The sequence below is a fragment of the Pseudophryne corroboree genome, unplaced genomic scaffold, assembly GCF_028390025.1.
Source record: "Pseudophryne corroboree isolate aPseCor3 unplaced genomic scaffold, aPseCor3.hap2 scaffold_1340, whole genome shotgun sequence".
NCBI classification, from domain to species: Eukaryota; Metazoa; Chordata; class Amphibia; order Anura; family Myobatrachidae; genus Pseudophryne; species Pseudophryne corroboree.
In genome coordinates this window covers 92302-118356 of record NW_026967966.1, presented here as the reverse complement: position 1 = coordinate 118356, position 26055 = coordinate 92302, and the positions used below count along the sequence as shown (strand labels likewise).

Here is a 26055-nt window from a genome sequence, read left to right as displayed (position 1 = left end):
ATTTTTATTCTAGTGTCCTTCGTTTGGGAGAAAAATGCAAAGGTACAAGACAGCTTTTCCTTGCCAATATCTCTCTTTTGCAAAGAGCTGCGCATTGGAAAATTCAGGGCTATGTCGTGTAGATGATGGCCTAACAGGAGGCTTTAAAATTTTCTTTCTAGTGTCCTTCGTTTGGGAGAAAAATGCAAAGGTACAAGACAGCTTTTCCTTGCCAATATCTCTCTTTTGCAAAGAGCTACGTATTGGAAAATTCAGGGCTATGTCGTGTAGATGATGGCCTAACAGGAGGCTTTAAAAATTTCTTTCTAGTGACCTTCGTTTGGGAGAAAAATGCAAAGGTACAAGACAGCTTTTCCTTGCCAATATCTCTCTTTTGCAAAGAGCTGCGCATTGGAAAATTCAGGGCTATGTCGTGTAGATGATGGCCTAACAGGAGGCTTTAAAATTTTCTTTCTAGTGACCTTCGTTTGGGAGAAAAATGCAAAGGTACAAGACAGCTTTTCCTTGCCAATATCTCTCTTTTGCAAAGAGCTGCGCATTGGAAAATTCAGGGCTATGTCGTGTAGATGATGGCGTAACAGGAGGCTTTAAAATTTTCTTTCTAGTGTCCTTCGTTTGGGAGAAAAATGCAATGGTACAAGACAGCTTTTCCTTGCCAATATCTCTCTTTTGCAAAGAGCTGCGCATTGGAAAATTCAGGGCTATGTCGTGTAGATGATGGCCTAACAGGAGGCTTTAAAATTTTCTTTCTAGTGTCCTTCGTTTGGGAGAAAAATGCAAAGGTACAAGACAGCTTTTCCTTGCCAATATCTCTCTTTTGCAAAGAGCTGCGCATTGGAAAATTCAGGGCTATGTCGTGTAGATGATGGCCTAACAGGAGGCTTTAAAATTTTAATTCTAGTGCTACTCCGATCAACAACTGTTCCTTGGACCTCGCCTTTATCTGGAGATCGTCCAAGTACGGGATAATTATAACTCCCTTTTTTCGCAGGAGTATCATCATCTCGGCCATTACCTTGGTAAACACCCTCGGTGCCGTGGACAGACCAAACGGCAGCGTCTGGAATTGGTAATGACAGTCCTGTACCACAAATCTGAGGTACTCCTGGTGAGGAGAGTAAATGGGGACATGCAGGTAAGCATCCTTGATGTCCAGTGATACCATGTAATCCCCTTCCTCCAGGCTTGAGATAACCGCCCTGAGCGATTCCATCTTGAACTTGAACCGTTTTATATACGTGTTCAAAGATTTAAAATTTAAAATGGGTCTCACCGAACCGTCCGGTTTCGGTACCACAAACCTTATTATTTCAAAACTTGTAACCATGCCAATCACAGACAGAAGGTTTCCATTAGACACAGATCTGAGAATATACTTAACTGAACATTATGTCCCACACACAAAACCATAACACACAAATTTAAATACAGTTTGCAAACTTCAATTTCTTGCAGATTTCAACAGTTTTGCCGATTTCAAAATACGCTTAGTATTGGTTGATCAGGCCAATATTATACAGCATGATTTAAATGCAAAACATATACTGTACCCTTTGTCACAGTACTATACAAAATTTGTGCTTCTATGGAATATTTCTTCCATACATGATATGCACACTTAGGGTTAATCCTCCCTGCCCTTCCCATACGCTGGAAAAATTCGCAATCCCTGCAATTTTTCACACACGCGACACGTCTGTCAACTGGGAAGCTGCAGTAGATCCTCTTATCACAACTACAATCACAAAGCAACATGCTTAGGTTATGCTTAAAACAACCAGCAGCTCTTAGCAGCTCAGTATTGCAATATATACTTACACTCAGTTACATATAATCCCTATAACCTCGGGTTGTTCACTCTATTTTTTTCTAATGTACCCTTCTTATACACGTGTAGCTGACTAACAAGTGGAGGTGATCTATGTGCTTTTTACTTTATTTGGCTCTTGGTCCAAAGCACTTATTCATGCAATCATTCATAGAGTGAAAAACACAGGTCACTGTTTCTTTGCTCAAATCTTTGAATTAATTTTGGTATTCTTATTTACATGCAACAGCATCTGTCAATCATCATTTCCGAGTTACTTGGTCCTTCAACCGATTTGGACATAATTTTGGTATTCATTTTACAAACAAGCAACAACAAACAGGTCCCTGAGTTATTTTACTAGTTTTTTTTCAATCTCTCCACTTCTCATTCTCATATTATAAAAAATACAATCACACAGACAGCTGGCAGGTATAGAAACAGCATGTACTGGAATACAGCACATACCATGGTATTCTATACTTACCAGTGCTGTTATGACTTGGGATGTTCCTTCCATCATCAGCTGCTGGCTGGCTGGCACACCCCTTTGAGAATTTGATGAAGAGATCGAGATCTATAGTTCCAAGGACATAGCCCCCATCTGTTGAATTCTCTTGGATTAACTAAATTAACCATCTTGTTGCTGTTTGGGTTGTTAGGTAAAAGAATGAATTGAAAATGGATTTATAAAAATCAATTATTATTTATTCAAAGGGCCACGCCCGTATACAGGGGAGAAGTAGCATTCTCTCGTCCTGTGTCAAATCATTTAACAACAACATACACGTATCAACAATGAGTTTTATATAATACACAGTTACACCCCTTTTGTATATTCCTCCCATATGATTTCATACCCCAGGAATACAATGTTAGGCAATAGAGTTATGCAATATTGGGACAATTGTCAAGAATACTAAAAAGATACTCGTGAGCTTCAACTGTGTCCATATTAGGAATTACATCTGGTCTCTATGAGCTTTTAGAAAGTGCGTATGTGGAAACAATACTTAGCCAACAAAGTTGTTTTTCTCTCAGGGTGTGTAAAAAGTTCAAGATGAATTTGCTATATCATCTAGCTAGAATCAAAATGGATTCTGTTATGCTTTCATATTATACTAGTGAATATGAGAACCCTTTGCTTATTGGATGTATACATAATATACGTACTATCCCGTAGTGCACACACATAACTGTTAGGCCTTCAGCAGGTTGCCTCTGTCACAGTATTCAACACATCTTATAAAACTCTCCAGATTATTGACTTTTTAAAGTTTTTCTAGGAAACGTTTTAGATGAATGCTTATTAGCCTTTGTCAGTATGCACTTTCGCAAAGTGTCTCTGTGGCGCAATCAGTTAGTGTGTACGGCTGTTAACTAAAAGGTTGGTGGTTCAATCCCACCCAGGGATGTAATTGATCTTGTTATCAGATTTTGGTGATCTTTAAGTAGACAAGTCAAAATTTCAAACCGCCTCTTATGGTGTAGGGTACCTGGCCTTCTCTGATGTAATCAGAGTTAGATTTGATTCATTGATTTTATAAAAACAGCTAGGAAGCACAATTTAGCAGTGGTTTGCAGAGAAAAAAAATATGCTGGCAGAAAAATCCAATTGAGTGATTAAACAGCTCTTCATTTTCTGGCTTTATTTTTATGCTAACAAATTTGTTCTCTGAAAAGTGTCCACAAAGCCAAGTCTCTGATTAACACCTTTGTAAGGATGGTTTTTCACCTATTACTAAATTATACTTGCTTCATTGGAAAGGCAGCAAGATGCATCCTCATTTCAATGTCTACTGAAATAATACAGGTTGACACCAGGAAACATTAACGCCACTGCATCCTTGCTGCTTTCTCATGTGGAAGTCTGTTTAATGTGAAAACAAGGTGATATCTAATTAGCACACAGGTAAGGAATTCCGAAAATCTTTATTTAAGGGTGAAGATGTTTCTCACAAAATTGTTGCCCCAATGCATCATTGAAATTCAAGCTGGAAAGATGATTTTAATATATCACTTGTACATTTTGTATTGCTCTTCTGGTGACAATGTAGTTTTTTTTTCAATTACCATTTTAATAACAGGGTAAAGAAAATTAAGTGGATTTTTGAAAGAAAACTATACTGTCAATATACTATTAAAACAAATTAAAATGGTAAAAGTTATTGTACTTTAAGTAAAAATAAAAGAGCAAAAATATCAATCCCAGTTTTGATTACTTAAATTAACAAAAAAAATGCATATAGCAAAGGATAGTTTCAATCTGCCTACCTCTGGGTTATGGGTCCAGCATGCTTCCATTGCAGTACTCTGCTGCACATGTAAGTGCAAGAGATCCTGAAGCACTCACTCATCATGGGAAAGTACCAATGTGTTTATTCGTTGGTTGATGGAAGAAACATCTTACAAAAACTCTCCAGATTATTGATTTTTTAATGTTTTTCTAGGAAACGTTCTAGATTTATGCTTATTAGCCTTTGTCAGTATGCACTTTTTGCAAAGTGTCTCTGTGGCGCAATCGGTTAGTGTGTTCGGCTATTAACCGAAAGGTTGGTGGTTCAATCCCACCCAGGGATGTAATTAAACTTGTGATCAGATTTTGGTGATATTTAAGTAGACAAGTCAAAATTTCAAACCCCCTCTTATGGTGTAGGGTACATGGCCTTCTCTGATGTAATCAGAGTTAGATTTGATTCAGTTATTTTATAAAAAAACAGCTAGGAAGCACAATTTAGCAGTGGGTTGCAGAGAAAAAAAAATATGCTGGCAGAAAAATCCAATCGAGTGATTAAACAGCTCTTCATTTTCTGGCTTTATTTTTATGCTAACAAATTTGTTCTCTGAAAAGTGTCCACAAAGCCAAGTCTCTGATTAACACCTTTGTAAGGATGGTTTTTCACCTATTACTAAATTATACTTGCTTCATTGGAAAGGCAGCAAGATGCATCCTCATTTCAATGTCTACTGAAATAATACAGGTTGACACCAGGAAACATTAACGCCACTGCATCCTTGCTGCTTTCTCATGTGGAAGTCTGTTTAATGTGAAAACAAGGTGATATCTAATTAGCACACAGGTAAGGAATTCCGAAAATCTTTATTTAAGGGTGAAGATGTTTCTCACAAAATTGTTGCCCCAATGCATCATTGAAATTCAAGCTGGAAAGATGATTTTAATATATCACTTGTACATTTTGTATTGCTCTTCTGGTGACAATGTAGTTTTTTTTTCAATTACCATTTTAATAACAGGGTAAAGAAAATTAAGTGGATTTTTGAAAGAAAACTATACTGTCAATATACTATTAAAACAAATTAAAATGGTAAAAGTTATTGTACTTTAAGTAAAAATAAAAGAGCAAAAATATCAATCCCAGTTTTGATTACTTAAATTAACAAAAAAAATGCATATAGCAAAGGATAGTTTCAATCTGCCTACCTCTGGGTTATGGGTCCAGCATGCTTCCATTGCAGTACTCTGCTGCACATGTAAGTGCAAGAGATCCTGAAGCACTCACTCATCATGGGAAAGTACCAATGTGTTTATTCGTTGGTTGATGGAAGAAACATCTTACAAAAACTCTCCAGATTATTGATTTTTTAATGTTTTTCTAGGAAACGTTCTAGATTTATGCTTATTAGCCTTTGTCAGTATGCACTTTTTGCAAAGTGTCTCTGTGGCGCAATCGGTTAGTGTGTTCGGCTATTAACCGAAAGGTTGGTGGTTCAATCCCACCCAGGGATGTAATTAAACTTGTGATCAGATTTTGGTGATATTTAAGTAGACAAGTCAAAATTTCAAACCCCCTCTTATGGTGTAGGGTACATGGCCTTCTCTGATGTAATCAGAGTTAGATTTGATTCAGTTATTTTATAAAAAAACAGCTAGGAAGCACAATTTAGCAGTGGGTTGCAGAGAAAAAAAAATATGCTGGCAGAAAAATCCAATCGAGTGATTAAACAGCTCTTCATTTTCTGGCTTTATTTTTATGCTAACAAATTTGTTCTCTGAAAAGTGTCCACAAAGCCAAGTCTCTGATTAACACCTTTGTAAGGATGGTTTTTCACCTATTACTAAATTAAACTTGCTTCATTGGAAAGGCAGCAAGATGCATCCTCATTTCAATGTCTACTGAAATAATACAAGTTGACACCAGGAAACATTAACGCCACTGCTTCCTTGCTGCTTTCTCATGTGGAAGTCTGTTTAATGTGAAAACAAGGTGATATCTAATTAGCACACAGGTAAGGAATTAAGAAAATCTTTATTTAAGGGTGAAGATGTTTCTCACAAATTTGTTGACCCAATGCATCATTGAAATTCAAGCTGGAAAGATGATTTTAATATATCACTTGTACATTTTATATTGCTCTTCTGATGACAATGTAGTTTGTTTTTGTCAATTACCATTTTAATAATAGGGTAAAGAAAATGAAGTGGATTTTTGAAAGAAAACAATACTGTCAATATACTATTAAAACAAATTAAAATGGTAAAAGTTATTGTACTTTAAGTAAAAATAAAAGAGCCAAAATATCAATCCCAGTTTTGGATTACTTTAATTAACAAAAAAAAATGCATATAGCAGAGGATAGTTTCAATCTGCCTACCTCTGGGTTATGGGCCCAGCATGCTTCCATTGCTGTACTCTGCTGCACATGTAAGTGCAAGAGATCCTGAAGCACTCACTCATCATGGGAAAGTACCAATGTGTTTCTTCGTTGGTTGATAGAAGAAACATCTTACAAAAACGCTCCAGATTATTGACTTTTTTAAGTTTTTCTAGGAAACGTTTTAGATGAATGCTTATTAGCCTTTGTCAGTATGGACTTTTGCAAAGTGTCTCTGTGGCGCAATCAGTTAGTATGTACGGCTATTAACCATAAGGTTGGTGGTTCAATCCCACCCAGGGACCTAATTGACCTTGTTATCAGATTTTGGTGATCTTTAAGTAGACAAGTCAAAATTTCAAACCCCCTGTTATGGTGTAGGGTACCTGGCCTTCTCTGATGTAATCAGAGTTAGATTTGATTCAGTGATTTTATAAAAACATCTAGGAAGCACAATTTAGCAGTGGGTTGCAGAGAAAAAGAAATATGCTGGCAAAAAAATCAAATTGCGTGATTAAACAGCTCTTCATTTTCTGGCTTTATTTTTATGCTAACAAATTTGTTCTCTGAAAAGTGTCCACAAAGCCAAGTCTCTGATTAACACCTTTGTAGGGATGGTTTTTCACCTATTACTAAATTAAACTTGCTTCATTGGAAAGGCAGCAAGATGTATCCTCATTTCAATGTCTACTGAAATAATACAGGTTGACACCAGGAAACATTAACGCCACTGCATCCTTGCTGCTTTCTCATGTGGAAGTCTGTTTAATGTTAAAACAAGGTGATATCTAATTAGCACACAGGTAAGGAATTAAGAAAATCTTTATTTAAGGGTGAAGATGTTTCTCACAAAATTGTTGACCCAATGCATCATTGAAATTCAAGCTGGAAAGGTGATTTTAATATATCACTTGTACATTTTGTATTGCTCTTCTGGTGACAATGTAGTTTGTTTTTGTCAATTACCATTTTAATAATAGGGTAAAGAAAATGAAGTGGATTTTTGAAAGAAAACAATACTGTCAATATACTATTAAAACAAATTAAAATGGTAAAAGTTATTGTACTTTAAGTAAAAATAAAAGAGACAAAATATCAATCCCAGTTTTGGATTACTTTAATTAACAAAAAAAAATGCATATAGCAGAGGATAGTTTCAATCTGCCTACCTCTGGGTTATGGGCCCAGCATGCTTCCATTGCAGTACTCTGCTGCACATGTAAGTGCAAGAGATCCTGAAGCACTCACTCATCATGGGAAAGTACCAATGTGTTTCTTCGTTGGTTGATGGAAGAAACATCTTACAAAAACTCTCCAGATTATTGACTTTTTAAAGTTTTTCTAGGAAACGTTTTAGATGAATGCTTATTAGCCTTTGTCAGTATGGACTTTTGCAAAGTGTCTCTGTGGCGCAATCAGTTAGTATGTACGGCTATTAACCATAAGGTTGGTGGTTCAATCCCACCCAGGGACCTAATTGACCTTGTTATCAGATTTTGGTGATCTTTAAGTAGACAAGTCAAAATTTCAAACCCCCTGTTATGGTGTAGGGTACCTGGCCTTCTCTGATGTAATCAGAGTTAGATTTGATTCAGTGATTTTATAAAAACAGCTAGAAAGCACAATTTAGCAGTGGGTTGCAGAGAAAAAAAATATGCTGGCAGAAAAATCCAATTGAGTGATTAAACAGCTCTTCATTTTCTGGCTTTATTTTTATGCTAACAAATTTGTTCTCTGAAAAGTGTCCACAAAGCCAAGTCTCTGATTAACACCTTTGTAAGGATGGTTTTTCACCTATTACTAAATTAAACTTGCTTCATTGGAAAGGCAGCAAGATGCATCCTCATTTCAATGGTAAGTCAACCTTCTTGCCCTATGTTCCCTGTCAACGGATGAAGACGCATCATTATCTACCGCAGTCATTTTGGCCCAATAGATATGCAAGAAGTTTAGATTCCCCTTTCTTTGCAGGTAAAGGAAGGAAAAGGAAGAGGTCTGTAGCCTCTTCAAGATCGCAGGACCAGAGATTGTCCTCTGCTTCTGCCAAATCCACTGCATGACACTGGGGCTTTCTTGCAGGAGCCCACACCAGTGGGGGCACGTCTAAAACTCTTCAGTCAGTTCTGGATTCATTCGGACCTGGACTCGTGGGTTTTACAAATAGTGTCCCAAGGGTACAAACTGGGGTTTCAAGACGTTCCCCCTCACCGATTGTTCAAATTGGCCTTAGTCAGCAGGGAGAAGGTTTTTATTCAAGCCTCTTCGTGGTCCCGAAGCCGGACGGCTCAGTCAGACCAATCTTAAATCTGAAATCCCTCAATTTCTTCCTAAAGAAATTCAATTTCAAGATGGAATTTCTCAGGGCAGTGATCTCCAGTCCGGAGGACGGAGATTTCATGGTTTTGGTAGACATAAAGGATGCCTACTTACATGTTCCCATTTAGCCACTGCCTCAAGCTACCTAAGGTTTGCAATTCAGGATTGTCATTACCAATTTCAGACATTGCCGTTTGGTCTGTCCACGGCTCCGAGGATTTTCACCAGGGTGATGGCGGAAATTATGGTTCTCCTTCGCAAGCAAGAAGTCACAATTATCCCGTACTTGGATGATCTCCTGATAAAGGCGAGATCCAGGGACCAGTTGGTGCAAAACATTGCACTCTCCCTGACAGTTCTTCAACAACATGGTTGGCTCCTAAACTTGCCAAAATCGCAGTTGGTCCCAATGACGCGGTTGTTGTTTTTGGGAGTCATACTGTTAGGCGCCGGGGTCCGCTTGATGGTCTGCGCGGCCCGGCGCCTAGCAACTAGAGACGCCGTGCACGTACAGCCGCCGGCTCCCTAGCAACGCTAGACGCCGGGCGCGCTGAGCCGCACGGACCCTAGCAACGGGGACGCCACTGGCGGACCGCGTTCCCCATTGCTAGGCTTTAGGAAATTAAGATATTCACCTGCTCTCTGGCCGTGCAGCAAGGCAGCTGCACGGCATTTATTCTAATCAGCCTTTAGCAGCTGATTGGAGGACTCCTTGTTAAATACACTCCCAGGGCTTCTCACAGACGCCGGTAATAGCTTCCTGCATGCTGCCTTTGTTTGCTGAGAGTCTGTTTCCAGTCCTGCTGTATCCGGTCATTCCAGTCCGCAGAAGTCCGGTATTCGGGAGTTATCATCTCATCCCAAGAGGTCGTTTGGTTCCCTGGAGTCCTGACTGATCACCGTTTTATATCCAGTGGTGTTCGTGAGTTGCGGCTCTGCCGTGTGTTGCGGCTCAGCCGCTTTACCTTTTATATTTTGTGTTTGGAGCACTTGCGGAGGGTTCCGCTTCCACAAGTCCTCTCTGGTACTTGGCGGTGACGGGTAGGAGAATTGGACAAGTGGATATTTTGGTTGTCCTTTTTCCTGGCGGTTTCTCCGCACATATTATAGTTTTGAGTTTGCTTAGCCCCTGGCCTGGTTGTTTAGTTAGAGGGCCTCTTGTTATCACCCTGTCTCAGGTTTCCCTTTGTCTCTCATTAAGACCGGGGGGCATCGAAGTTGGGCAGACATAATCCGCCCTTCAAACGCGGCTGCCAAGGGCTCAAGAAACCATAGTCTCGCAGGGGATTTCTGACAACACGGGTGAGACAACAGAGTTAGGGCGCCAGGGGCTATTTTCCTGTCCTGCTCCCTTCCCCAGCATTCCGTTCCAGTGCTCCAGTCTTTGCCATAAGATCTTCTCTGACCAGAGTGCTGGAATCATAACATTATTACCGGCCATACCAAAACTTAAAATTAAACAGGGTTTAATTTTTTCTCATTCAGTTTTGTGAGAGTTTATCGGCCTCATGAATCCAACAGGTTTAGGGCCAAATCCTGGTCAGCTCTTAGTCAGCCAGATTCTAGAACTTACTCAGATGGTTCAGGATCTTTCTCTTCGGGTGAAGTCGCAGGAAGATCTTTTGCGAGCTTCCCCAAGGGTAGTCCCTGAACCAAAGATGCATTTGCCTGACCGTTTTTCTGGTGATAGAAAAGAGTTTTTTTAATTTTAAAGAATCCTGTAAACTTTATTTTCGTTTAAGACCGACTTCCTCGGGTACTGAATCTCAGCGGGTCGGGTTTATTATTTCTTTGCTCCAGGGGGATCCTCAGACCTGGGCATTTGGTTTAAGAGCAGAGGATCCGGCATTGTTGTCAATTGACGCTTTTTTTGAGTCTTTAGGGCTCTTGTATGATGACCCTGATAGAGAGGCGTCCGCTGAAAGTCAGTTGCGCGCTCTCAGACAGGGTAGAAATCCTGCAGAGGTTTATTGTACGGAGTTTCGCCGTTGGTCGAACGACTGTGGCTGGAATGACCCAGCCCTGCGCAGTCAGTTTCGCCTCGGCTTATCAGAGTCTATAAAAGACAGTCTCCTTCAGTACCCCGCTCCTGAGACTCTCGATAAACTCATGGAGCTTTCTATTAAGATTGATCGTCGTCTCAGAGAGCGGAGGGCTGAAAAGGGAGCACCTGTAAGGTCAAGTCCGTGTGTATATTCCATTCCTGAAGACGTAGAGGAGACCATGCAGATGGGTCTCTTCCGGCTGTCTCCTGAAGAAAGAGCCAGAAGGCAAAATTCTGGTCTTTGTCTGTACTGTGGGGGTAAGGGACATTTTGCTCGTAATTGTCCGAACAAGTCGGGAAACGCTTTGACCAGGTGAATTGTGAGGGGGTTCACCTAGGTCTGCAGCTTATCTCCTCGAATAACTCCCTTTTAGTCCCAGTTAAAGTTTCCTTTGGCAGCCTCAGTTCTTTGGTGTCGGCTTTTGTTGACAGTGGAGCTGCAGGAAACTTTATGGATTTAACTTGGGCTAAGGCCTTAGGCATTCCTCAGTTACCTTTGGGTAGGTGTGTCACCATGCATGGCTTAGATGGGAGTCCGCTGTCTAATGGGATTATTTCTCTCTGTACACCCCCTGTACTACTTACAGTAGGAGCTCTACATTCCGAGAAAATCGAGTTCTTTCTTACACATTGCCCAGCAGTTCCAGTTGTTCTGGGTCACCCTTGGCTGGCCTTTCATAATCCCACCATTGATTGGCGGTCGGGGGAGATTTCACATTGGGGTACTTTTTGTGATAAGGAATGTATCACGTTTCCAGTCAGAGTAGCAGCTATCATTCCAGAACTCATTCCGGTGGAATACCAGGAGTTTGCTGATGTTTTCTCCAAAGGCAATGCGGACATTCTGCCTCCCCATCGGCCTTATGATTGTGCTATTGAGTTAATTCCTGGTGCCGCATTGCCAAAGGGAAGATTATATGCATTATCCGGGCCAGAAACTGCGGCTATGAATGATTATGTAAAGGAGAGCCTTGAGAAAGGATTTATTAGACCATCAAAATATCCTTTAAGTGCAGGCTTCTTCTTTGTGGAGAAAAAGGATGGCTCGCTTAGACCTTGCATTGATTTTAGAGCCCTGAATAAGATCTCAGTTAAAAACACCTATCCTTTGCCGTTGATTTCTGTACTCTTTGATCAGTTACGTTCTGCTGTGATTTTTTCTAAAATTGACCTTAGAGGAGCGTACAACCTCATCCGAATTAAATCTGGAGATGAGTGGAAAACGGCCTTCAGTACTCAGTCGGGTCACTACGAATACCTAGTGATGCCGTTCGGCCTGTCCAATGCTCCGGCAGTTTTTCAAGACCTCATTAACGATGTGCTCCGTGACTTCCTAGGGAAATTCGTGGTCGTTTACTTAGACGACATCCTGATTTTTTCTAAATCAATGGAACAACATGTTACCCAGGTGCGTCTGGTTCTTCAAAAGTTATGTGAGAATCATTTATATGCCAAGCTGGAGAAGTGTGAGTTTCATGTCACGGAAGTATCTTTTTTAGGGTACATAATTTCCCCTCAGGGATTTTCCATGGAACCAAAGAAACTCCAGGCCATCCTTAGTTGGGCGCAACCCACCAATTTAAAAGCAATTAAGCGTTTTTTAGGGTTTGCGAATTATTATAGGAGGTTCATTCATTCTTTTTCTGACCTGGTTGCTCCCATTGTAGCTCTGACAAAGAAAGGAGCGGATCCTACCAACTGGTCGCGTGAAGCTGAGTTGTCCTTCCGGGCCTAGAAACAAGCCTTTGTCTCGGCTCCAGTCCTCAGACATCCTAATCCGGAATTGCCCTTTGTGGTGGAGGTTGATGCCTCGGAGGTTTGAGTGGGGGCTATCCTTTCTCAAAAGGATCCGGAGTCTCTGGAGTTATATCCTTGTGCCTTTATGTCCAGGAAATTCTCCTCCGCTGAATCCAACTATGACGTTGGTAATCGGGAGTTACTGGCGGTAAAATGGGCTTTCGAGGAGTGGAGGCATTGGCTGGAGGGAGCAAAACATACTATTTCGGTATTGACTGACCATAAGAACCTGCAATAGATTGAATCGGCTAAGCGGCTTAATGCCCGGCAGGCACGTTGGGCATTATTTTTTACGCGTTTCAAATTTATAATCACTTTCAGGCCTGGTTCCAAGAATACTAAGGCTGATGCCCTGTCACATAGCTTTCTTCTGGTTCACAATAACAATCCTGTTACCCCCATACTTCCATCTTCGGTCATCTGGGCGGGCCTCACACAAGATTTATTTACCCAGTTAAAACAGCTTCAACACCAAGCTCCTAGAATTACTCCTGCTGGTCGTCTTTACGTCCCTGAGTTTTTGAGAGTTACTGTTTTAACGGAATTCCATGATAACAAAGTTTCAGGGCATCCAGGAGTCTCTAAGACATTGGAGTTAGTCTCTCGCTCAGTATGGTGGCCTGGTCTTTCTAAAGACGTCAAGGAATTTGTTTATTCATGTCAGGTTTGTGCACAGCATAAGGTTCCCCGTTCCTTGCCCATCGGGCAACTTATGCCCTTAAATGTTCCTCTCAGGCCGTGGTCTCATATTTCCATGGATTTTGTGGTTGACCTTCCCCTTTCAGCCGGATTCCGAGTCATATGGGTGGTAGTGGACCGTTTTAGTAAAATGGCTCATTTTATTGCTCTTCCCCGATTGCCTTCTGCCCAAGGGTTGGCAGTTTTGTTTCTCCGCCATGTATTCAGGCTTCATGGGTTACCTACTGATATTGTTTCTGATCGGGGTCCACAATTCATCGCACAATTCTGGAAATGTTTTTGTGCCTCATTGAAGATGAAATTGTCGTTAACATCCGGTTACCACCCACAATCCAACGGGCAAACCGAACGAGTTAACCAATCATTGAAACAATATTTGCGCTTGTATTCAGCCAAACTCCAGAATGATTGGTCCGAGTTTCTTCCGTTGGCTGAATTTGCTTACAATAATTCTTGTCATTCCTCCACTAAAGAGTCTCCATTCTTTTCAGTTTTTGGTTTTCACCCCAGAGCTAATTCTTTTTTTCATCATTCCTCAGTCTCCTCGCTTACCTTAACCTCCCATCTCAGAGCCATTTGGAAAAAGGTGCACCTTGCTCTCAGAAAAGCGGCCTTTCGAGAGAAGAAATTTTCTGACAGGCTCCGACGTCCTTGCACTTTTAAGGTGGGAGATAGGGTGTGGTTGTCGACTCGCAACATCAGGCTTCGACAATCCTCAGCTAGACTGGGACCCAAATTTATTGGGCCATTTCTTATTATTAAAAGAGTCAACCCAGTTGCCTTTCGGTTACGTTTACCAAGATCTCTCAGGATTGGAAATACGTTTCATTGTTCCCTGTTGAAACAATACGTTTCTTCCAGTAGATTTCCTCGGAAGATCTCTCAGGGTAGATCTCCAGTGGATGTACAGGGACAACAGGAGTTCTTGGTAGAGAAGGTTCTCGATTCCAAATTGTCCCGGGATCGGCTGTATTTTCTGGTTCACTGGAAAGGCTATGGTCCGGAGGAAAGGTCTTGGGTCCTGGATAAGGATCTTCATGCCCCGAGGCTCAAGAGGGCATTTTTTCGGGAATTTCCTCAGAAACCTGGCTTTAGGGGTTCCTTGACCCCTCCTCAAGGGGGGGGTACTGTTAGGCGCCGGGGTCCGCTTGATGGTCTGCGCGGCCCGGCGCCTAGCAACTAGAGATGCCATGCACGTACAGCCGCCGGCTCCCAAGCAATGCTAGACGCCGGGCGCGCTGAGCCGCACGGACCCTAGCAACGGGGACGCCACTGGTGGACCGCGTTCCCCGTTGCTAGGCTTTAGGAAATTAAGATATTCACCTGCTCTCTGGCCGTGCAGCAAGGCAGCTGCACGGCATTTATTCTAATCAGCCTTTAGCAGCTGATTGGAGGACTCCTTGTTAAATACACTCCCAGGGCTTCTCACAGATGCCGGTAATAGCTTCCTGCATGCTGCCTTTGTTTGCTGAGAGTCTGTTTCCAGTCCTGCTGTATCCGGTCATTCCAGTCCACAGAAGTCCGGTATTCGGGAGTTGTCATCTCATCCCAAGAGGTCGTTTGGTTCCCTGGAGTCCTGACTGATCACCGTTTTATATCCAGTGGTGTTCGTGAGTTGCGGCTCTGCCATGTGTTGCGGCTCAGCCGCTTTACCTTTTATATTTTGTGTTTGGAGCATTTGCGGAGGGTTCCGCTTCCACAAGTCCTCTCTGGTACTCGGCGGTGCCGGGTAGGAGAATTGGACAAGTGGATATTTTGGTTGTCCTTTTTCCTGGCGGTTTCTCCGCACATATTATAGTTTTGAGTTTGCTTAGCCCCTGGCCTGGTTGTTTAGTTAGAGGGCCTCTTGTTATCACCCTGTCTCGGGTTTCCCTTTGTCTCTCATTAAGACCGGGGGGCATCGAAGTTGGGCAGACATAATCCGCCCTTCAAACGCGGCTGCCAAGGGCTCAAGAAACCATAGTCTCGCAGGGGATTTCTGACAACACGGGTGAGACAACAGAGTTAGGGCGCCAGGGGCTATTTTCCTGTCCTGCTCCCTTCCCCAGCATTCCGTTCCAGTGCTCCGGTCCTTGCCATAAGATCTTCTCTGACCAGAGTGCTGGAATCATAACACATACTGGACACAGAAGAGGTTTTCTTCCAGTGGAAAGGCTATGGAGATCCAGAGTCTGGTCAAACAAATTCTGAAACCAGCAAGAGTGTTAATCCATCAATGCATTCAGTTGCTGGGGAAGATGGTTGTGGCCTACGAGGCCATTCAGTTTGGCAGGTTCCATGCCAGAGTGTTCCAGTGGGACCTGTTGGACAATTGGTCCGGATCCCACCTACACATGCACCGGAGGATAATCCTGTCTTCCAAGACCAGAATCTCACTCCATTGGTGGCTGCACAGTTCTCACCTCCTAGAGGGGCGATGGTTCGGGATCCAGGACTGGATCCTAGGGACCACAGATGCAACCCTCCGAGGCTGGGGAAAACGTCCAAGGAAGATGGTCAAGTCAGGAAAGTTGTCTCCACATAAATGTTCTGGAGTTAAGGGCCATTTAATAACTGCAGACACAGTACACACTGGGACGGGTGCCCAGCATCCTCAACAGACTAAGAGAAAAGGATTTACCGGTAGGTATTAAAATCCTAGTTTCTCTAACGTCCTAGAGGATGCTGGGGACTCCGTAAGGACCATGGGGATAGACGGGCTCCACAGAGTTCATGATCTTCACTGAGGTAGCGCACAGCACTGCAGCTGTGCGCCATTGCTCCCATACACCTCACATACTCCGGTCACTGTAAGGGTGCAGGGCGCAGGGGGGGCGCCCTGGGCAGCAATATAAACCTCTTTTTGGCAAAAATATAACATATATACAGCTGGGCACTGTATATATGTATGAGCCCCCACCAATTTTACAGTTTAAGCGGGACAGAAGCCCGCCGCCGAGGGGGCGGGGCTTCTCCATCAGCACTCACCAGCGCCATTTTTTCTCCACAGCACCGCTGAGAGGAAGCTCCCCGGACTCTCCCCTGCTTATACCACGGTAGAGAAGAGGGTTGAAAAGAGAGGGGGGGCACATAATTCGGCCCAAATTACATACAGCAGCGCTACTGGACAAACATTAAGTTACTGTGTTATTCCTGGGTTATATAGCGCTGGGGAGTGCGCTGGCATACTCTCTCTCTGTCTCTCCAAAGGGCCTTGTGGGGAAACTGTCTTCAGAAAAAGTATTCCCTGTGTGTGTGGTGTGTCGGTACACGTGTGTCGACATGTCTGAGGAAGAAGGCTATATTAGAGAGGAGCGGGAGCAAATTAATGTGGTGTCTCCGCTGACACCTGATTGGATGGATATGTGGAATGTTTTAAATGCTAGTGTAAACTCATTGTACAAAAGATTAGACAAGGCTGAAGCTTTGGGACAGTCAGGGACTCAACCCATGCCTGATCCTATGTTGCAGGGACTGTCAGGGTCTCATAAGCGCCCACTATCCCAGATTGTTGACACAGATACCGACACAGATTCTGACTCCAGTGTCGATTACGATGATGCAAAGTTACAGCCAAAATTGGCAAAATCCATTCGATATATGATTATGGCAATAAAAGATGTTTTGCACATCACAGAGGAACCCCCTGTCCCTGACAAGAGGGTACATATGTACAAGGGAAAGAAGCCTGAGGTAACCTTTGAGGGGGTCACACGAGCTGAACGAGTTATGTGAAAAAGCTTTGGAATCTCCAGATAAAAGACTGCAGATTTCCAAAAGGATTCTTATGGCGTATCCTTTTCCATCAACGGATAGGTTACGATGGAAATCCTCCCGTAGGATGGACAAAGCATTAACACGCACAGCTACAGTTGGAAAATCAAATTTTTTACCTTATGTTCCCTCACAGCATAAGAAAGCTCCGCATTATCAAATGCAGTCCTTTCGGTCACAAAGAAACAAGAAAGTGCGAGGTGCGTCCTTTCTTGCCAGAGGTAGGTGCAGAGGAATAAAGCTGCACAACACAGCTAGTTCCCAGGAACAGAAGTCCTCCCCGGCCTCTACAAAATCTACCTCATGACGCTGGGGCTCCACTGGCAGAGTCCGGCCCATGTGATGTCATGCAGCTGCTCTGACCACGCCTCCTGTTTCTCCGTTGCTGACCCCATTTTGAAACCGTGCCCCGCACCGCTCCATCTCTGACTTGGAAATGGAGTGTTGTTGACCCCCCTCCCCCCCCCCCTTCACCGATTCACAGGCAGAGGTGATCGCATTATCTGCGGGGTGCCGCAGAAAATGCAGGTGGATGCGTATGCTCTTAGCAGTTTTTGCAGTTGGATTGCGATCCAACCTGAATCAGGCCCCATTACCTATCACAATGCACTGCGGGTAGTACAAAATGGGGTTAATATAGGAGAAAAAACCCCAGAGCTGTGCTCCTTAACTGTCCCTGGTGGCTAGTGGAGCGGCTGCCCAGTAATCAGTGTCCACGCCAGTGCGCACACGGCCCGCCCCCATCAGCGGCCTCGTGATCCCGGAGGGCGGTGTGTGTGTGACTGACCTTAGGAAGAAACCGGAGCCTCCGCTGCAGTGACCCAGCAACCGGGGCACGGGAGTATACTGCGCCACTGGGAGTGATGGAGCTGCAGTAAAGAGGTCTATTAGACCTAGCCTGCTGCAGCCCTTGTAGATTCTTATAAAAAAAGTTCTTCTTTTCTTGCCAAAATTAATAGCTAAGAATAGGCTGCCTGAGGCAGCCCCCTGTTAAGTGGCCTGCTACTGAAGGCACCAACTACAAACTGAGCTCCCTGTTCATGGAAGCGAGGTTATAGAGGAGGGGGCGCTGAGCATCTTGGGAACAGTCAAAAGCTTTGAGCCTGTTGGTGCCTCAGATCAAGATCCTACTCTGGTGTACATATACAATGTGAATCCTTGTGGAGTCCAGTGTACCCCACAGAAGAAATGAATGCGTCACACCCATTGGCAGCAACATTAGAATAGCTGCCGATGGGCACAATTGAGAAAGGAAGGGGGGAAAACATTTGAATCCAGCACATATATGTAATTTGAATATGTAATTTGTACCTTCCTACTTTAAAATGTAATGGATGAACCTCACCCTGTGAGAACTATCTTCATGATCAAGAGATCTCATATGCAAGATAAGTATGTGTTGGGATAGGGCTGTGGAGGGCGGCTGCTCGGGCACACCCCTGTCAAGTTAAGGAGATTCAACTGAGGAAGCACAAGGGAACTCTCATCTGGGAACAACAACTGCAGGGAGAACACATTTTCAGACGAATGTGGGAGGGCAGAAGGCTGCCTAATACTGAAGCACCCCCAAACAACAAACCAAATGCAACAACTACTGCAAGCATTCCTGGGGGAAGGCCTGCAGCAGATGGATTTGCATATAGTGATGTCATCCAAGCAGTGGGCATAGTTGGCTGCAACCCTCGTCTGCATATGAAAAGAGAAAAGGGTCACGCAGGGCATGGCGGCCTTTGTGGGGTTGCGCTTTCGAGAGTTCCCTTGTGCTGCCTCAGTTGGATCTCCTTCACTTGACAGGGGGGTGCCCGAGCAGCGACCCTCCCCAGCTCTAGCCCAACTCCTACTTACCTGCCAGGTGAGATACTATGATCAGGAAGGTGCAAAACCAGTGCTGTTGGCTGGCAATCATAACATATGTGCACAAGCAGAAGCAAATCCTGTCCCCTACCAAAGGGCCAGTGCTAGGGTGTTTGGCGCCTCCCTGCAAACTATTAATTTGGGCCCTCTCTCCAATACTTAATAAAGGGACAGTGCGCTCCTTAAAAAAAGAAGGTGTGGTATCACAAGGAAGGGGCATGGCCACACAATAGCACCCCAAATCAAAATACGCCACACAGTAGCACTATCTTATTGTCATTACACCACATGTAATAATAATAATAATAATAATAATAATACCCACAGTCGCAGTGCCCTTTATACACATAACCACCATATCAGTGCAGCTTACACACATAATGCCAACAGTAGCAGTGCCCCTTCTACACATGCCCACGGTGGCAATCCTTTACATGGCAAATATCAACCTGGTTTTGCCATGTAAAGGATTGCCACTTTAAAAAACAAACAATAAAAAAAAAAAAAACAACAGGAAAAAACACAAAATCTCTCACTTTCTGATTCTCACACCCTATTACATTCCTCCCTATATATTTAAATGTTTCTATTACTGTATGTTCCCTCTTCCCTTCTCCAAACTATACACATAATCTTTTAGTATTTCCAGGTAAGTTTTGTGATGTAGGCCATGCACAATTTTAGTTGCCCTAATGTATTTACAGCCTTCTGGAGATATGGCTTCGGGAACTGAACACAGGATTCTAAATGTGGCTGTACCAAGGACCTATACAGTGGCATTACAGGTTGAGTATCCCTTATCCAAAATGCTTGGGACCAGAGGAATTTTGGATATCGGATTTTTCTGTATTTTGGAATAATTGCATACCATAACGAGATATCATGGTGATGGGACCTAAATCTAAGCACATAATGCATTTATGTTTCATATACACCTTATACACACAGCCTGAAGGTCATTTTAGCCAATATTTTTTATAACTTTGTGCATTAAACAAAGTGTGTGTACATTCACAGAATTCATTCATGTGTCATATACACCTTATACACACAGTCTGAAGTTCATTTAATACAATATTTTTAATAACTTTGAGTATTAAACAAAGTTTGTGTACACTGAGCCATCAAAAAACAAAGGTTTCACTAGATAGTGGTTGGTGGAGCAACAGAGTCAAGAGCAGAAGTAAGGGAAGCATTGTATGTGGAAGTGGCTTGTTCAGGGCATGAGAGAGAGAGAATAGGAGAGAGAAGTGAGTCAAACAGGGAGGAAAGGAATGTGGTGTCAATAGCTTCAATGTTACGCTTAGTGATGGTAGCCTTAGGAGGTAGAGATGGGGAAGTCGAGAGAGATAGGTTGAAGGAGAGCAGGTGGTGGTCAGAGAGGGGAAATGGGGAGTTGGAAAAATCAGAAATATCACAGCGGTGAGTGAAGACCAGATCCAGTGAGCTCCCATTCACATGGGAGGGTGAGGAGGTCCACTGGGAGAGACCAAGTGAAGAGGTGAGGTTAAGGAGTTTAGAGGCAGGGGATTGTGTGGGGATGTCAATAGGGATGTTGAAATCGCCTAGGATAATGGTGGGAATGTCAGAAGAGAGGAAGTGAGGAAGCCAGGAAGCAAAGTTGTCGATGAATTTGGAAGCAGTGCCAGGGGGGCGGTAAATGACAGCTACTCTAAGATGGACTGGTTGGAAGAGGCATATGGCGTGGTCCTCAAATGTAGAGAATATAAGGGATGGTTCTGGTGGTATGAGTTGGTAGGAGTAACTAGAAGGTAAAAGGATCCCAACACCACCCCCATGGCGACCCCCAGGTCGGGGTGTGTGTGTGAATGTAAGGCCCCCAGCAGAGAGAGCAGCAGCAGAAGTAGTGTCAGAGGGCGTAATCCAAGTTTCAGTAATGGCTAGTAGGTGTAGGGAGTTGGAAATGAAAAGGTCATGAGTGGGGACCAGTTTGTTACAAACAGATCTGGCATTCCAGAGGGCACAGGATAGGGGGTATGAGTTTGTGGGAGAGATGTGAATTAGATTTTCAGGGTTGCTGTAGCGATGAGGTGGGATTAACTTTGAGGGCAGGGATGATGAGAGAGTAGTGATGGTACGGGTGCCTGAGCTAGGAGTGGAAACTGCAGGAGGTGGGCAGGGAGGGAGGTCAGTGTGATGTGGATGGGGGTGTGGGGAGGTGACAGGGAAGGGAGAGAGGGAGCAGGGCTGAGTTGTGGGGTAGCAGGACCATGGGGCAGAGGTGAATGAAAGTGGGGTAACAGGAAAGGTGGGGGAAGGAAACAGAGGGATGGAGGGGAGACAGAGGAGGGGAGAGAGGAGGAGGTGGAGGAGACTAGTGGGGAAGGATAAAGATACATTATTAGGTAGACACTGAGTGATGTGGGGAGTATAAGAAAACCTTGACATAGTGTTAAGTAGGTAAATAGGTTGAAGTAGTGGAAGTAGGAGAGGAGACTGTAAGGCAATCCGAGCAGAAGAATTGCAGAAATGCAGGTGAGAAAAGCAGTGTAGGCTCAAGGGGTGTAGATTTAGTATGAAATGAGTCAAAAGCGTAGATAAAGTGGGTGCAGAAATGTATTTGGAGTGTAAGAAATGAAAGGATTGTGAGAGGTTTAAGAAGCAATGGTAATTATGTTAGATGTTTTAAGTGTTTGCAGGCAAAATTGCATTGGTGCAGCTGTGCTTAAAAAACAAAATTACAATAATACAGATACAGGCATTTGTAGGTGAAATGGATGGTTTATGAAATGTCCAAGTAAGGTAGTTCTGTGCTATGTAATCAGATGCAACAATCAGGAGGTGAGTGATCTGAGGAGTAAGTGACTCACATTTGTTATTAGTTCTTCAGTTTTCTTTGTTTTGTTAGATTGGTGTGCTTCTGTTTTCCTTCTTTTTCACTTCGATTGAACGCTGATTGAACACTGCTGTTATGTGTCAATTTTATCACGCTTTGATAAAAATGCACGCTTAGATCAATAAATGCACAGCCAAATGGCTTTGCACAGCCTACACCATTGGACTTAAGTAGAAGACTATTACAAGTGAAACCAATAATTGAAATCTGTAACCACACCCCACCCCCTCAAATGCCAGGCAATAAATTACCTTAAAAACAACAACCAGGCATTCCACAAAGATTAAACTGGGTCTATATCATTCAAAACTTTAAAAAAGTACTTCAAAATCACATACTATGCAATAATGTTTCAATTTGCATTACCCAGCAGAATTAGCTTTGCATATATAGATATAGTGCAGCAGAATATATTGGTGGTTGTAGTCAATTGTAATTACCTGGAGGTGACAAGAAGAGAAGAAACGTCAATTCACAATCGATATCAGCTGAAGATAAATTAATGCTGATTGAACACTGCTGTTATGTGTCAATTTTATCACGCTTTGATAAAAATGCATGCTTAGATCAATAAATGCACAGCCTACACCATTGGACTTAAGTAGAAGACTATTACAAGTGAAACCAATAATTGAAATCTGTAACCACACCCCACCCCCTCAAATGCCAGGCAATAAATTACCATAAAAACAACAACCAGGCATTCCACAAATATTAAACTGGGTCTATATCATTCAAAACTTTAAAAAAGTACTTCAAAATCACTTACTATGCAATAATGTTTCAATTTGCATTACCCAGCAGAATTAGCTTTGCATATATAGATATAGTGCAGCAGAATATATTGGTGGTTGTAGTCAATTGTAATTACCTGTAGGTGACAAGAAGAGAAGAAATGTCAATTCACAATCGATATCAGCTGAAGATAAATTAACGCTGATTGAACGCTGCTGTTATGTGTCAATTTTATCACGCTTTGATAAAAATGCACGCTTAGATCAATAAATGCACAGCCAAACGGCTTTGCACAGCCTACACCATTGGACTTAAGTAGAAGACTATTACAAGTGAAACCAATAATTGAAATCTGTAACCACACCCCACCCCCTCAAATGCCAGGCAATAAATTACCTTAAAAACAACAACCAGGCATTCCACAAAGATTAAACTGGGTCTATATCATTCAAAACTTTAAAAAAGTACTTCAAAATCACATACTATGCAATAATGTTTCAATTTGCATTACCCAGCAGAATTAGCTTTGCATATATAGATATAGTGCAGCAGAATATATTGGTGGTTGTAGTCAATTGTAATTAACTGTAGGTGACAAGAAGAGAAGAAACGTCAATTCACAATCGATATCAGCTGAAGATAAATTAACGCTGATTGAACGCTGCTGTTATGTGTCAATTTTATCACGCTTTGATAAAAATGCACGCTTGGATCAATAAATGCACAGCCAAACGGCTTTGCACAGCCTACACCATTGGACTTAAGTAGAAGACTATTACAAGTAAAATCAATAATTGAAATCTGTAACCAAACCCCCCCCCACCTCAAATGCCAGGCAATAAATTACCTTAAAAACAACAACCAGGCATTCCACAAAGATTAAACTGGGTCTTTATCATTCAAAACTTTAAAAAAGTACTTAAAAATCACATACTATGCAATAATGTTTCAATTTGCATTACCCAGCAGAATTAGCTTTGCATATATAGATATAGTGCAGCAGAATATATTGGTGGTTGTAGTCAATTGTAATTACTCAGCAGAATTAGCTTTGCATATATAGATAGAGTGCAGCAGAATATATTGGTGGTTGTAGTCAATTGTAATTACCCAGCAGAATTAGCTTTGCAAATATAGATATAGTGCAGCAGAATATATTGGTGGTTGTAGTCAATTGTAATTACCCAGCAGAATTAGATCTTCATATATATAGTGCAGCAGAATATATTGGTGGTTGAAGTAAATTGTAATTACCCAGCAGCAGCTCTACTGCACTCAACATCACCAGTGCTCACAATATATATAATGCTATATACTATGCCATAGTGGTGCTTACTATATAACACCTCCTACTGCGTTCCCCCTGGCAATGAGCATGACACCCAGAGAGTGAAACCCCTGGCAATGAGCATGACACCCAGCACGTGAAACTCTTGGCGTTGAGCAGTTTTTGTAAAAGTAATTAGAAGCTTTACTGTAGGGCATAGTGTATCACAGATATTGTGGTGTGTGACATAATATGTTCCAAAGGGCATTAATGTGTGGGGCTTAACATGGTGGAAATTACTGTACTTTTTTCCCTGTGGTGGCCGAGGTCTGTTGGTGCAGGGTCAAGAACTAGGGTGTAAGGTAGTCTTTGCCTGCAAGGCTACGCTCATTTTATGGAGACCATACCCATACATTTAAGTGTGGCATATACCTGCGCTTGCTCGCGGGGTGAGAACATCTCCCTAATTGAATTCAGCGATATGAATAGAGGTTGTGCAGCAGCCACAGAAAGGGTTAATCTCTGCAGCTTGTCACTAAATTACATTGTTGCAATTTTAGCTGGGAGCTGCAATAATTACTCTAATACATAACACAGCCAACACTTCTATATTCACACAATATACTGCATGGTGAATATAGAAGTGGTGCTTGCTAAACAGCACCTCCTACTGCATTCCACATCACCGCTGGTCACACTCATATCAGGCCCATAATGCTGTATACTATGCCATAGTGGTGCTTACTATATAACACCAGGTGCTGTGCAGTGGTCAAAACACACTAACTGGTCCCATGCTGTTGTTGAACTAAAGGCCTATACACACGATGAGATTCGGTCTATGCTAATAGGTTTAAAAAGGTTACATAAAAGCTACTTTATGTATTTATTCATTAAAGTTTTTAAGTTGTATTTTACAACCATACAATGATATGATATATAATGTATCGTATAATCATTACATAATGTTGATGGCATTGAATTGTCTCTGCCTTGACTAGTGGCAGCAGCTTCAGCACTAGGTGGAAGTGGATCTTGATCTTTCCCTATTTTACCCTCCACCTTTTTGTTCTCCATTTTTTAATGTGTGGAATTATATGCCAGTAATATATCTGGAATTAGACGGTGGTAATGTCTGGAATTAGATACCACTAGATAGATACCAGATATCACTGTGACTGGAATGATGACATATGCACAGTGACAGGACACTACCACAGCACCCTACAGCAGCCATATGCGGCACAAGACACTGGAGTATTAGTAATGTACTGTAGTATACTGAGCACCACAAGACAATGAGCAGTGATACGGAGCACTGATGAGATTACTAGAACTGACACTGAGCAGCCAGATGCAGCACTGGACTATTAGTAATGTTCTGTAGTATACTGAGCACCACAATGCAGCACAAGACAATGAGCAGTGATACTGAGCACTGATGAGGATACTAGAACTGACACTGAGCAGCAAGATGCAGCACTGGACTATTAGTAATGTACTCTAGTATACTGAGCACCACATTGCAGCACAAGACAATGAGCAGTGATACTGAGCACTGATGAGGATACTACTGAGAACTGACACTGAGCAGGAGAGACACACTGCAATTTCATCTTGCGCCTCTTTTTTTATTTATCTTTGCATCATGTGCTGTTTGGGGCTATTTTTTTAAGTGCCATCCTGTCTGACACTGCAGTGCCACTCCTAGATGGGCCAGGTGTTTGTGCTGCCCACTTGGGTCGCTTAGCTTAGTCATCCAGGGACCTTGGTGCAAATTTTAGGACTAAAAATAATATTGGGAGGTGTGAGGTGTTCAGAATAGACTGGAAAGGAGTAGAAATTATGGTTATTGAGCTTAATACTATAGGATCAAAATTACCCCCAAATTCTATGATTTTAGCTGTTTGAGGTTTTAAAAAAAAATCACCCGAATACAAAACCCGAAAGGGTGGTTTTGCCAAAACGCGTCCGTATCCAAAACACAACTGCGGATCCGAAACCAAAACCAAAACATGAAACACGAAAAATGCCCGCTGCACATCTCTAGTTAGGGGAGAAGCATGTAGCCTTGTAGACTATGCACAGCTATATCTAGAAAAATATACGATCTAATCTTTAACCAACCAATGCAAGAAAGTATTTAATGTGAAAATACGAAACACTAGACTAATTGGAGGTGCGCCCTAAAGCAAATTACAATGTTAGGATTAGGGGGTTCGGAAAGACCTCTAGTGTAAACACTACTATATACATTTTAAGATAGGAAGGTACAAATTACATATTCACATTGCATCTATGGGCTGGATTCA

At 42.5% G+C, this 26055-nt stretch overlaps 2 non-coding genes across 2 annotated transcripts; both read left to right on the top strand.

Moving 5' to 3' along the window:
* The first annotated feature begins 4313 nt into the window (after nucleotides 1-4313).
* On the top strand, nucleotides 4314-4387 carry TRNAN-AUU (transfer RNA asparagine (anticodon AUU)). Its single transcript has one exon. It is a non-coding gene; the product is annotated as a tRNA-Asn (tRNA).
* Nucleotides 4388-5481: 1094 nt separating this feature from the next.
* Nucleotides 5482-5555, top strand: TRNAN-AUU (transfer RNA asparagine (anticodon AUU)). Its single transcript has one exon. It is a non-coding gene; the product is annotated as a tRNA-Asn (tRNA).
* The last annotated feature ends 20500 nt before the right edge of the window (nucleotides 5556-26055 follow it).